Source organism: Ursus arctos, unplaced genomic scaffold (genome assembly GCF_023065955.2).
Source record: "Ursus arctos isolate Adak ecotype North America unplaced genomic scaffold, UrsArc2.0 scaffold_22, whole genome shotgun sequence".
In the NCBI taxonomy this organism is placed as follows: domain Eukaryota; kingdom Metazoa; phylum Chordata; class Mammalia; order Carnivora; family Ursidae; genus Ursus; species Ursus arctos.
In genome coordinates this window covers 42,138,066-42,152,025 of record NW_026622897.1, presented here as the reverse complement: position 1 = coordinate 42,152,025, position 13,960 = coordinate 42,138,066, and the positions used below count along the sequence as shown (strand labels likewise).

General features: G+C 40.7%; 1 long non-coding RNA gene across 1 annotated transcript; it reads left to right on the top strand.

Moving 5' to 3' along the window:
• The first annotated feature begins 2,110 nt into the window (after positions 1 to 2,110).
• LOC130544538 (uncharacterized) lies at positions 2,111 to 12,959 on the top strand. Its single transcript, XR_008960901.1, has 4 exons — positions 2,111 to 2,278; positions 3,146 to 6,390; positions 9,851 to 9,994; positions 12,808 to 12,959. It is a non-coding gene; the product is annotated as an uncharacterized LOC130544538 (long non-coding RNA).
• Positions 12,960 to 13,960: the final 1,001 nt, after the last annotated feature.

Sequence of the window (13,960 nt, the reverse complement as noted above, 5' to 3'; positions counted from 1 at the left end):
GGGCAGTTTGAAAAACCCTGGATGCCTGGATCAAGTAACTAACCCATGCAGTTTTTAGTAAAACTTTCTTCAAGGCATTTTGACTTCACCTGCCATTGTGGGGGTGGGGTTGTCTGCATTTTTATGGTTAATGTGGTAGATTCATGTGAGAAGGTGGAGCTCCTGCAACCACTGTGTGTTCTCAAAATAGGATGAAGTATCAGGGCTGGAGTTGGAAGCAATAATTCAATCATAGGAGACGGGGGTGGTGTAGGTAGACTCAATTTTTTTTTTAAATCTCTCAATAATGTATAGTCTCTATATTTGTTCAGTGAAGAATGAATAGTGCTTTCTGGGCACACTTATTTCTTCACTAGCTCATATACCACGTGCCCATGACCCTTACTGCATACACCAATGGACACTACTCTAAAAATGGCTTCCCCAAATGACCCTTCATTTTGTAATAATGTGAGACTTAAGAACCCTTAAGAAATTATCCTCAGTCCTTTTTATTTTATTTTTTGTCTTTTTAAATAGAGGTATAATTGTAATACAACATGTTAGTTTCAGGTGTACAACATGTTGATTCTCTATTTGTATGTACTGTAAAGTGATCACCACAATGAGTCTAGTTAACACTTGTCACAATACATAGTTACAGAAATTGTCTTGTGATGAGAACTTTTAAAATTTACTTTTAGCAACTTTCAAATATGCACTACAGTATTATTAGCTATAGTTGCTATGCTGCACATTACACCCCCATGACATATTTATGTTATAATTGGAAGTTTGTAACTTTTGACCCCCTCCACCCATTTTATCTACCTCCCAGCCCTCACCCGTGACAACCATCAATCTCTTCTCTGTATTCATGAGTTTTTTTTTTTATGGTTCTGTGTGTAAGTGAGATCATATAGAATTTGTCTTTCTCTGACTTTGATTTATTTCACTTAGCATAATGCCTTCAGGGTCCACCCATGTTGTCATAAATGGCAAGAGTTCATTCTTTTTTATGGCCGTAATTTTCCATCACACACACCCAAGTGCACACATACAACATCATCTTTAGTCTTTTATCCTTTGATGGACACTTAGGTTGTTTCCATATCTTGGCTATTATTTTAAAAAAATGCTGCAATGAACATGGGGGTGCATATATCTTTTCAAGTTATTTTTTGTTTTCTTTGGATAAATACCCAATAGTAGAATTGCTGGATCATGTTGTAGTTCTATTTTTAATTTTTTGAGGAAGCTCCATACTGTTTTCCAGAGTGGTTGCACCAATTAACATTCCTATTAACAGTGCATGGGTGTTCCCTTTTATCTGCATCCTCACCAGCACTTATTTCTTGTCTTTTTGATAATAGCCATGCTAACAAGTGTGAGGTGATACCTTACTGTGGTTTTGATTTGCATTTCCCTGATGATGACATTGGGCATCTTTTCATGAGCCTGGTTGCCATCTGTATGTCTTCTTTGGGAAAATGTCTATTCAGATCATCTACCTATTTTTAAATCAGAGTGTTTGGTTTTTGCTGTTCTTTTTGCAGAGTGTAGGCATTCTTTATGCATTTTGGATATTAACCCCTTATCAGAGATATGATTTTCAAAATTTGCTCCCAAAATAATAAGTTGCTTTTTCATTTTATTGATGGTTTCCTTTGCTGTGCAGAAGTTTTTTGGTTTGATATAGTTCCAATTATTTTTATTTTCTTATGTTTTTACTTTTTTTGTCTTTTAGTGTCAAATCTCAATTTTTGAAGTTAGGTGTCTGGACAAAATTTCCCTTAGACTGACTCTTGGGTTCTGTTAGACTATAATCACTGACTTAGGAAGGAATAGTTTACCTGTATTATTTGAGAACAAATTTTCTTTCAGCTATTCTGGTAGGTCAGGCCAGGATAATTAAGGACTTGGAAGTTTGGACTTTATCTCTTCAGCTTTCTAACTCAAACAATATAGGTGCGGCCACCCAGATACCAAACCTGTGTGAGGCAGATTCCAGAAAAAAAAAGTGCTGCTTGGGACTCTCTGAAGTGGAAATGTCCACCATTTTGTTTGAGTTGCTGTAAGGATAGGCATCATGTAACAGATTGATTTTCTAAAAATTAAGATCTGTAAAGAAGAAGATGTAGTGATGAACTGTTAGCCATCTTTGAGCAAGAACAAAAGTGTGAAAATACCATTTCTCTTTCTTTACAAATAGCAGAGATGCTGGAGGGAGGAGCTGGAGAAAACAGGGCACACAGCAGGTGCTGCTATCTCCCAGTGCATGCAAGTCAGAGCCACAGTGGTAAGCCTTCCACGTTGGGGGGGAGTGGAAGTAGGATCCCTTCAGGGAATCCAGCCCATCTCTTGGTGCCTGCTCAGCTTGGCCTCTCCCTGAGATTCAAGTCCCATTTTAGAGGAAGGTTAAGTAACTTGACCAGAATTCAAGTCCAGGCTTATCAGACATCCTAATCTGTGCTTTTTTTTTTTTTATTACTCCAAGCTGCCTCCAGGGCCCACTAGTACATTTTTAAACATTGTATACAGGATCTAGCACTATGCCACAAGCCCAAATGGTAATTAATAAACGAGAAAAGGAATGTAGTCGCTGTCTTTCTCTAATGACTTCAGTCACCCAGTTTGAAGTCCTGTCTTATTTTGTGAACTTCCCCCTTTTCCTTGCCCTTGACATCAATCACTTAGTATGTCCTGCTGAGTCTTTTCTCAACAATGTATTCTTTCCATCATTACATTCCTGTCGTCTCTTTTTTCTCTCTCTCAGGATACATTCCTCTTACCCAAAGAACTCTCAAAGACTCCCTATTCCCGACAGAATAAAAACCAAGCACGTAACCTGGAATTCCAGGCCCTTCTCCATCAGAACTAAACCTCTGATTTCCTGCAACTCTATTGTACATTTCTTGCTTGAAAGTAGTGCTTTCTCTAAACTCTATTCCAGGGAACAATAAGAGATCATTCCTCCCAGGCCTCCTACTTAGGGAGAAGAAGCTGAGTAGGTGAGCCTCTAGACTCCTACCACTGCTTCAAACAGAGCAGCTCTATTTTGCTTATTGTGAACCCACATGGGTTTTGATTAATATAGAGTTTCCATGGATTTATAAGGCTTGAAAACCATTGCTCTTACAGAAAACTGAGACCCTGCTATTTTCAGTTCATGTTGCAGGTCTTCCCATATCTGAGCTCTTGTGTTCATGGTCCCCATATAGTCTCAGCACATTGGAATTTTATAGTGATTATCACCGAAAAGATAGTCTTACCAAGGAGAAAGCCATCAAGGCAAGGTAGGTGTGTGCATGGAGGACATTCACAAAGAGAGCTTATTTCTCTTCTGCTTACTTGTCCTTTCATCTCTCTTCCAGGTGTGTACCAATGCTGTGCCCTACTGTCAGCATGCTCAGCCTTTCATCTCCACATAACCCTGGTGTACTCATCCTTCATGGCCCAGCTCTAATTCCCTTCCCACAGAAAGCCTTCTAAAGCAATGGCTGAAGGCAATCTCTCTCCCTCTTGCCATATCTTTTTATTTTTCCTTCTGTTATTTTACTGAGCATTTCCCACATAGGGTTACTTGCCTAGTTATTTATGTTCAAGGCTCATTCCTCCCACAATACTGTGACCTCTGAAAGGAATGATCTGATTTTGAGTTTGTATATCCCAAGCCAGTTGTCATGGCCATCTTCAAATTGGCTAATTAAAATAGCCAATTTGGCCATTTTTTTCACTTATTATAGCTGAAAACGCTGTACTGACTACATCAATTGTGACACATAATATCGGCACAATAGCACATTTCAACCTTCTGAGACTCTCAGAGCAGTTAATTTAATTCCCTCTGGTGTTGGTAACAACCTTTTGCAGTAATCCACACAGTCATTCTGACGTTGTAAAACTCCGTCTCTCGCCAGCTATATTTATAGCATGGTCAGTGAGGAACATTCTTTCCCACTGGTATTGAGAAGGTTTCAGGGCAGATGTGGGCATTATTAATAAATCTTTTCAAGGTTTATACCAGCTCCCTTTTGGAGAAAATGATTTGCACTTCATTCTAAGCATGTAGCTGCTTCTAATTTTTTTGGTAAGATTTATATATAGTTCTACATACTAAATTATCTTTGCTAGGCATAGATTTTTCTCACAGTGCACAGGGTTTAGAAAATTTATAACATAACTCTTCTTTTCCATTTTGTGAAAGAAACCCAATGGTCATCTTGGTGTTCTTGTCAGTATCTGTGAGAAAGAGATTATGTTAGAATCTGCTTGACAAAAATGCACCCAAGGTTTGTGGTTGATGGTAATTGAACAAAAATATTAGCAGTGGAGCAGGGATTATATCAACTCCTGAAAAATAATGATCAAAATTTAACTTACTGGACTAAGGAAAAAGTTAATTAGGAGAACGACCTTTTTGCTTTGGGAATCTAACCATTCAAGAAAAGCTACTGTTGCAACGATGGTTTGCTTATCCAGGAGGTGATTTCATTGAGAAGGATGTAATATTTATATTGGGTTTTTACAACTGCCATGCATTGGAAGTCAGTCAGTTGGTATTGATTGCATGTCTCTTAAGTGTGGGGAACTGCGCAAGCCTGGATGCATGACCTTCATCTGAGCAGCAAAATCAGTAGACTGTGAGTCCCTCAAAAGCTGACTGTAAGTTCATTCGTTCATCAGGCATTTATCAAATGTCTTCTCATCCTCAGCACTGTCTAGGCTCTGGTTGGAAAGCCTTTGCAAGAGCAGAAATTTCTAGACTACAAATTACCACCTGTAGGGAAAGACGTTTTAAAGTTAATTCAATACCCATCTATTGAGTATTTGTTGTGTGCTGGGTGAAGCCGTGGTGGGGCAGGAAACTGGATTCGCAATAGTGCTGCAGCGTGCTGAGGGCTTTGATGACCTCTTTAACCAGAGCTGTCCACAGAGTAGTCACTCAGCAAATGTTTGCGGGATAAATGATGAATGAAGAAATGGTCCCAAGATAATTTCCAAAAAAGAGTAAATTCATTATTCTCCTACAGGTTCAAAAATGAACTTGTGTTAAAGATTTTTAACTCATGAGGGAATCAAGTAAATGTGATGGACAAACAAATGTAATTCAAAAGAAAATGTGGAAAAAAAGAAGGGGCATATTTATAGATCAGGAATATCGAAATATATAAATGGTGGCAAAACTAATTTTTAACAAGAGTGGGTGGAAAGACAATTGAATCTCTACAGGGCAAGACAGAACTTGCATGCTTATAGATAAGAATAATCTTGCATTGCCATCAGTTACAATTTACACGTTGCAAAATAGCCTAAAGACAAGGAAAGAGTAGACTCAGATAACCTGGAGTGATGTTTCCTAGACAATACACAGTTTTTCATGCAAGTACAATTTTTTTCCTACAGTTTAACTTGAATGGGGTATGGCTTTACAATAGAAGGTAACTGGTAGTGGATCACTCATAAATGTTTGACTACCAGACTGCTGGTCCTATGGAGAGCCCACTATATTGCAGCTGTTTTCTTTATAAAGAATGAGCTTTACCTTCCTGTGAGATAATAATGTGGTAAGGTAATGTTTGACATGACATTACAAAGCACCTCCACAAACATTATTAATTAATTCTTACAACCCTGTGAAGTAGTCAGGGAAAAGATAATTATTTTTGTTTTGCAATGAGGATGATGAAGGCTCACAGAGAATCTCTCACTAAACTGAAGAGGAAGTATTGGTCTTGGGACTCAAACCCCCATTTTCTGACTTTAAACTTCTCACTTTTTCCATCACAAAGAGCCAAGATTATCTCAGCAATAAAGTATGATCAAATTCCTTATGTTTATTTATGTTACAGACTTCAGCCAGGATTTTTACTGGGAAAAGAAAGACACTGCATTTCTTCATCCTATACATAGACACACACCAGAAAGGTGCATTTCCCAATCTCTTCATTCTTTCTTTAAATGACCCTGAAGAAAAAAATGCTTGAATGTCATCACTCTTCCATAAGTACTCATATAGACCATATGCTTAAATGACATAAGTTAACAGTCACTGAGCACCTCCTGTCAGCCTCAAAAATAAAATAGCTGGTTATTTCAGTAGCAACATGAGTTTATTCGGGAAGAGCAGAGGAACTGCAACTCAGGACAAGCAAACTTTGGCAAACCGCAGGCAAGTCCAAAGAGACAAAGGGAAGGTCAGCTTTTGTTGGGTTTTAGGAGGAAATTGGGACGGTTGTTTGGAACAAAAGCTCAGGGGAGAGCAACAGGAGTTGGAGCTTATGATGGCTTTTCATTGGCTGCAGAAGGTGGTGATTCATGTCTTGTTGCTAAGGCAGGGAGCAACCTTCCTTCTTTTTCAGAAAGGCAGGAGATGAAGTTCCTGTGTGGAAACTTGGAAACCTCTTCAAGGTAAGAGTTATCTTCCTGCTGGTTTAGGGACTGCAACCTGTAGCTCCTGTGTGAGAGCTCCCCCTTCAGGGCTTCCTGGCTCTATTTTAAATGAGGATCCCTTTACTCCTTTTCACACTCCCAACACCTAGAAAGAGGAGGTAAAAATGCATGTTTTGTATCTTCTCTCTGATCTCTTTCTAACGGTTAATATCCAGAGCCGTGTCTTTCGTTTTTGTCATTGACATTATTATCAATAATATTTATTAAGAGGCTCTGTAGCATATTATCTCCAGGCACTGCATTAATTTTTAAAAATGTTATCATCTCACAAAAATCTTAAGGGAGAGTTATTTTTACACCCATTTTACAGATAATAAAATGAAACCTCAGAAAGGTTAATTGACTTGATCAAGATCACACATAATGAGAGATTCTGACCCAATTCTGACTCCAGAGCCTGTTCTGATCATTGCGATTTGCCATGCAAATCACTGTTTTCTTTAGGCTGTGTCCAGTGATTTGTTATTACTGTGTGCATGATAATCACTGAGAAGAGTCCTAAACGCACATGCAATGTTGACACAGTGGGAGACATCTGTTAAACCTCAAATAGCCACAACAAAATGCCAGAAGAATGAGGCTTACATCAAGTAGGCACTATTGGAGGGAATGGGAAGGAGACTTTGAACTGATTTTTAGAGAAACATCAGTGGTGGAGTTGGATTATTTTTTAATTTATAATAAACCTGTGCGGAGGCAGGGCTTTTCCCTCATTCAGGATTTTCCACAAGAAAGCTCAGGATCCTCAGATGGGCCTTTCCTTCCTTCCTCCATCACCTCAGGTATGCTCCCTACAGCACCATATCTGTGTTTAATTATGCAAGCAATAGGGTTCCTCTAATTTCCCTCAGAAGATAGTTTCCCAATCTCAGTCTTCCATGCTTTGCCATTTCCATTGGTGATCAGTCTGCATTCTCTTTGGCTTAATTTTCTTTCCTTAGTCTGGTTCCTTTCCTCTCTGTTGTAATTATCCCCAGTTGAGCAATAGTATTTTCTGCTTAACTTTTTTTTTCCTCCAAAAACTGCAGAGAAAGGTGATCAGTTCACATGCTGGCCTTTGTCATTTGGCTGAGCAAGCAGTGTCCCCTCCAGGCCAATCCAACCGTTGGTGTCCATTCTTCTGATGTTGCCCTTCACTTTCTCTTTTCCCACACAAGGAGCAAAGAGAGCAAATCTCTGGGCAATTACGTTCAAGCCCATTGGAAATAACCAGGCACAAAACCAACAAAATCTCTACATTGCCACATTTTTAAGACTAAATTACCAATTTATAAAATAAAATTCTTACCTTGTTTCTGCTTCCCTTTCCTGGGGCCCCATTCAGAGGACAGAACGGTCTGATTTAGAACTTTTCTAAGTACTTTGCTTCTTTATTTTGTTCAATTTTAGGCTTTTGGGATGAAGACCCAGAAGGATTAGGTCCTCTTTCCTGTGGGACCCCTTTTCTGTTTAACCAGAGATACATCACTAAACTTCACTGTCCCTCAGCCTCCTCATCTAATGGGTAGCAAGAGGTTCTTAACTTAAAAATGGGAAAGTCCTGTTCTCCTTGGGTCAGCTCTCCTGGACATGGGGTAGTGTCCTGTCTTCACTCAAGATAGATACTCAGCCACCTGTCCACCTTCAGATCAGACCTTTGTTGTTCTGATTGTCCTGCACATAAACCTCTGCTCCCCTATTGATTTGAGAACAGATTCCTGGACACATGCCCCCACTTACACTGCTCCTCACACAGGTGCTCCTAAGTTATTCCTCTGGCATCTATTACATTTGGCCTGCCTCGTCTGCTCTGGATCAATAACAACTGCACACAAATCATCTTGATGTGTAGGGCACAGAACGCAATCTTCTATTAATGCGGGTTGCTTCTGACAGCACTGGCAAGTTCTCTCCACTTGGAGTTGGAAGATAGGGACTCACACACCAGCACAGCCATTAGTCCCGTTACAAAAGCAGCACTCCAGTTTCAGGGAAGCTCAGTTTCTCCATAAGTACAATGGGAATTGTAACAACGTCTGGTTTCATATATCTAGGGCAGGCCAAAATGCTTTCTGTTAAATGTTATAAAATTATTTGAAAGCATATTTCCTGGGGGGAAAATCATTAGCTTACTTAAGATGGCCTTTCAATAATTCCCATTGTCTGGAACAAGCCTATGATTCTTAGATGCTAGTGGTTCCACAGGCGTTAGGATCAAAATCTCACCCTCAAGGCAGACAGTATCTCGACTCATCCTATATTCCTATGCCCCTTGAGGACAAATGGGATTGACTAAGAACTTGGTATTTGCTAGTTCACCATTCTGGTTGTTTCTTCTTCAGAGGCTCTTTTAACAAGAACTGTTTTAATATTTTATTTCTTCTTCCTAGATATTTTGACTTCTCTTTCTTTTTATTGCTGTACATTCTGAGATGAGACAGGTCTTTCACAGAAAAATCTCATACCATTCATTGCTCTAGTCTCAGTGAAAATGCAGTAACTCGATTTTAAATTTATTCATTAACAAGTATGTAACTACACCACGGCAAGCTTATTAATTTTCTATTAAAAGATTGGCAGTAGATAATATGTTTTAGGGTTACTTTCCTCAATGAATTTGCTCTAAAATATGTAAACAATTGGCATGTGATGCTGCAGTATTATTTATTGTAGCTGACTGTCCAATTTTTTTTGCTATCATAATTCATTTTGTGTTTATCTTTGATGGATGTCTTCTTGTCTTTACATGTGATAGATACTTTGTCCAATATAATCAGTCTTTCAACGGATATTCTTTTTTTTTTAAGATTTTATTTATTTATTTCACAGAGAGAGAGAGAGAGCCAGTGAGAGGGAACACAAGCAGGGGGAGTGGGAGAGGAAGAAGCAGGCTCATAGCGGAGGAGCCTGATGTGGGGCTCGATCCCATAACGCCGGGATTACGCCCTGAGCCGAAGGCAGACGCTTAACAACGGAGCCACCCAGGCGCCCCTTTCAATGGATATTCTTTCTCATATTTATTTCTGTTAGAAATATAACTTTACCCCCAGAAGAGTTGGTATATCTGATTTTAATTGCTTCTGTTCTGTTTTGTTGCAATCACAGATGGAAGGAACTTTGGAAAGTCATTTAATCAGTTGCTCTGCCTTTAGGCAAAAAGGAGCAAAACAGAATCATTTAAGGGATCTATTTAGAAAGATCTGCAAAAAGACAATTCCACTTTCCTTTTGGGCAATCACTCTTTAAAGATGAAATCACAACCCTGCTGCAGTTTTCTTTCTTTTGGGGAAAAAAAGTGCTTTTCTTTTAATAAAATTAAGAATGCTCATTGCACTGCATTTATTGTCATAACAGGTTTAGCTGCTACTTAGTTCTATGCTTTAGATGCTTTCTTAAAGTTTCCTTTGATTTCTGTATTTTTTTCCTTTTTTTCAAGTAGGTTCCACACTTAGCCTGGAGCCCAATGCCGGGCTTGAACTCATGACCCTGAGATCAAGACCTGAGCTGAGATCAAGAGTTGGACACTCAACTGCCCCTGATTTCTGTATTTTGTCGGCTTTTATCCTGTAATGATTCGAAAAATGTTAGTCCAGTTTTTAATTATACCTCTGGTTAGTTTTGCAGGCTTGAAATAAAAATCAATCTGTGACTTTCTCCTATGACCTATGTGGAATTTATCACATTTTTACCTTCTTTGTTCTCTTTCAGAATGTATTCTTGCTTGGCCTTTGTTAATTCAATCTGGGATTATAAACCAGTTTATTATCAGACTCTCATGCTTGCTTACTGTCCTATGCTCTGTATTTCCTCCCCACTATCCAGTGCCTACTAAATTTACTCTCACTGAAATCAATGATTATGTTTTAATAGCTAGAACCATGGAATTCTCAAAATGTAGACTTCTTGATTTTTTTTTCCCCAACAGTGTCACTGCAAACACTACTTAACATTTTCTGTTCTTGAGGACACACAGGTCTGGACGGCCCTACAGATGCATTTTTTTTCTCCCTTTCCCTCAGTTTAGCAATTTGTCTCTTTGCTGAGGCAATATTCCTCTGGGGGCTCTGCTGGATACGACAGGAATGTTTCTCCGCCTGGCTGGTTGGACCAAGAACTATGTCTAGCCATGTGTGACCTCCCTAGATTTTTGTGCCTGATACAAGTTGGTAATTTCCCCCCCAGGCCTTGAGTATTTTCCTCAAATGCATGTGATGATAACTACTTCGCTAGAGTATTAGGGGGTTCCCTTTGCACATCTACAGCGGTCTCTCTGTAACTCTCTCCTCTCTATTCCCTGCTTTGTAAATTCTTCCCCCTGTGACCTCTCTGAATTCTGAACTCTGTCTTCTCAACTCAGGGACACTGCTTAACTTGGTTTGGGTGCATCTTCCCTATGCTAGAGTTTGGAAGCACTCTATAGGCAGTAAGCTTATCATAAGTAAGCTTATCATCCCAGGCAGTAAGTTATAGGGCTCACCTACTTGGTTTTCTCAGGGTCCATGTCTTACTCAATCTGTTGTTCGATGCCTAAAACTGTTGTTTCACAAATTTTGTCTGTTTCTATTTTTATTGTTTTTTGGTTGTTTCAGGCTAGAGGGCAAACAGTGCCTGTAATTCCATCATGGACAGTGAACAAATCTGAACTGTGACTGTCACCCTGAGCCTACTGTATGAGACACCATGGCAAAGTGTTTCCCAGTTGCCTCCCCTACAAGGCTGCTGCTTCCTCCTTATTCTAACTGTGGACACTTGCATTTTTCTACAGCACTGGGCTGGTTATGTCTTCCCAACCCCTCTTTCCTGGCTTTGGCTTTTGCCTGCCAACCTAGACATCTTTATTTGGCTAGCTTAAAGAATCCTCAAATAAAAAAGGCTCCAAGCATATTATCTTCCAGACTGGAGTTGATTTCACTTTCTCAGTTCAATAAAATCACTGCTATATTTGTCCTCTTTATCTGCAAACCTTCACTTTTTGTATTCAGTTAATTACAAATTCAGTTATTCACTCAGAAACAACTTGCTGAATTTTTTAATGTATCAAACACTCTCCTAGGCATTGGAGATGTCCCCTGAACAAAACAGACACAATTTCTGACCTCTTGTAGTTTACCGTCTTTGAGGGGGAGGCAGATCATGATGCATACAAATTATGTAAATGTTTATAGATGTTTATAGAAGGGGTAAGGAGTAGAGGTATGGGAATGTTAATTTTAAATAGTACAATGCTGATACTTCTCATTAAAGAGTGACATTTGAGCAAAGATTTGCAGGAGGTAGGGGAGGAAGCCATGAGTCTATTTAAGGGAAGATTCTGCTATAGTGGGAGCAAAATCCTTCAGGTGGGAGCGTATCTGGAGTATTCCAGGAACAGCTGGGAAACCAGTGAGGCTGAAGTGGTGGGAGTTAGCAGATGTGGACAAGGAAGTCCAAGGGCTTGCAGCTGTTGTAAGTTCTTTGACCTTGACTCTAAATGAGCAAGGGAGCCTGTGGATCTTTTTGAGCTAAAGAGTGACATTGTCTAAGTCATGTCTTGAAAGGATTGCTTTGACTACTATATTGAGACTAGATTGAAGGTGGGTAATAGTGGAAACAGGGAGACCATTGAGGAAATTGTAAAAATCCAGGTGAGGGATGATGGTGGCTCAGACTTGGATAATATTCAGGGAATTGACTAGAATTAGTTTTCTGGGGTAGTTTAAAAGTAGAACTGATAGTATTTTCTGATACTTTTGGATATTGAAATGAGAGGACAGAGTCAAAGATAATTCTAAGGTTTGTTTTGAGCAATTCAAGGAATAGAATTGTGATTAACTGAGATGGGGGAAAACCGTGGGTAGAGAAGGCATAAGGTAGAAGATGAGCTTGTTTTGGGGCAATGTTAGGTTGGAGATATTTGTTAGATATCCAGGTGGATATGTGTAGAAGGAAATGGGACATACAAAAATGGAGTTCAAGGGGAGATTTGATCTAGAGAAGAATTTAAGAGTTAGCAACATTTGGCAAAATGTAATGTCATGAGACTGGTAGGAATACAAAGGCTATGAGAGTAGTTAGAAAAGAGATGAAGTCCTAATACCTAGTCCTGGGAAACCAAAGGTTAGAGGCTAGGAAGAAGAAAACAAACCACCCCAGTCTACTGGGAAGCTCACCAGAGAAGCGGGAAGAAAAAACATGAGAGACTGATATCTTGGAACCCAAGGGAAGAAAGTTTTTCAAAGAAAGAGTGATCAATTCTATGTAATGATATTGATAAGTTAAATAAGATGTAGACGAAGAATTGACCATGTTCAGCCAGAAGCAACCTGTTCAGTAACTCTTACTTTGATCCTCTCCTTTTCATCCCCCTATTGGTATCCTTTCTTCAAACTCACCTAGAATTCTATATAAATATTCCAGAGACCAGCCTGAACATCCACGGAATCGGCCTGAGATACAGGAAGATACATCTGGATCTCTACAAATGAACATCTCCAGCGCTGAGTATTGAGGTACGAAGCGGGGAGCCGTGAAACCACGCACAGCTATTGGAAGATAAACGGAAGAGGGAGGGAGCTGCCTCGTTCAGGCGCCGGGAAGCGGTAGCCACCTGCATGGGGGAGGGGGCAGACTCAGGGACGGCACCACGAGACAGCAGACTGAGACCGTGAGCCGGGAGTGCGTGCCCCCAGACTTCTCACAGAACTCTGGAACTCCAGTGCGCTCACTGGAAACAGACTGAGACCGGGAGCTCCGGGAGCGTGCGGGGGGGGGGGGGGGGCGGCGGCTGGCGGCTGGCGGTGTTAGAAACACAAAGGACAGAGATGCGCCAGCCCTGGAAGTGAGAGCTAGGACGCAGGGTGTGGGGCGCACATCCCAGGACGCTGCAGGGTTGAGCAGCAACAACAGTAACAAAGTTAAAGTGGCCAGAACATTGGTGGAGAACGGTTCATGATCCCTCTGTTCTGAGACAGAGGCTGAGATTCGGCCACTGCTGCTCTGACTTTCAGAAGAGGCAGAGCAGACCACCAGAGAAAGCCGGCAGAGAACAAAAGCCTGGAAATACCGGCTCACAATGTGCCCATCCCCATCCCCCCTCGCAGGGGACATGGACACTCTACCCAAACAGGATTGCCTGAGTATCAGTGCGGCAGGCCCCTCCCCCAGAAGGCAGGCTGAAAAATCAAGAAGCCAACATCCCAGGGCGCCTGGGTGCCACAGTCACTAAGCGCCTGTCTTCGGCTCAGGGAGTGATCCCAGCATTCTGGAAAGGAGTCCCTCATCGGGCTCCTCAGCTGGGAGCCTGCTTCTTCCTTTCCCACTCCCCTGCTTGTGTTCCCTCTCTTGCTGGCTGTCTCTCTGCCACATAAATAAATAAAATCTTTAAAGAAGAAGCCCACATCCCTAAGATCCCTATAAAACAAGGGCACACGGCCTGGGTCCCGGTCAATAATTTGGGCTCTGGACAACCCCACAACCTCTCCTCATCAAAATGATGAGAAGGAGAAGTCCCCCCCAGCAAAGAAAAGGCAATGAGTCTGTGGCCTCTGCCACAGAACTAATGGATATGGAT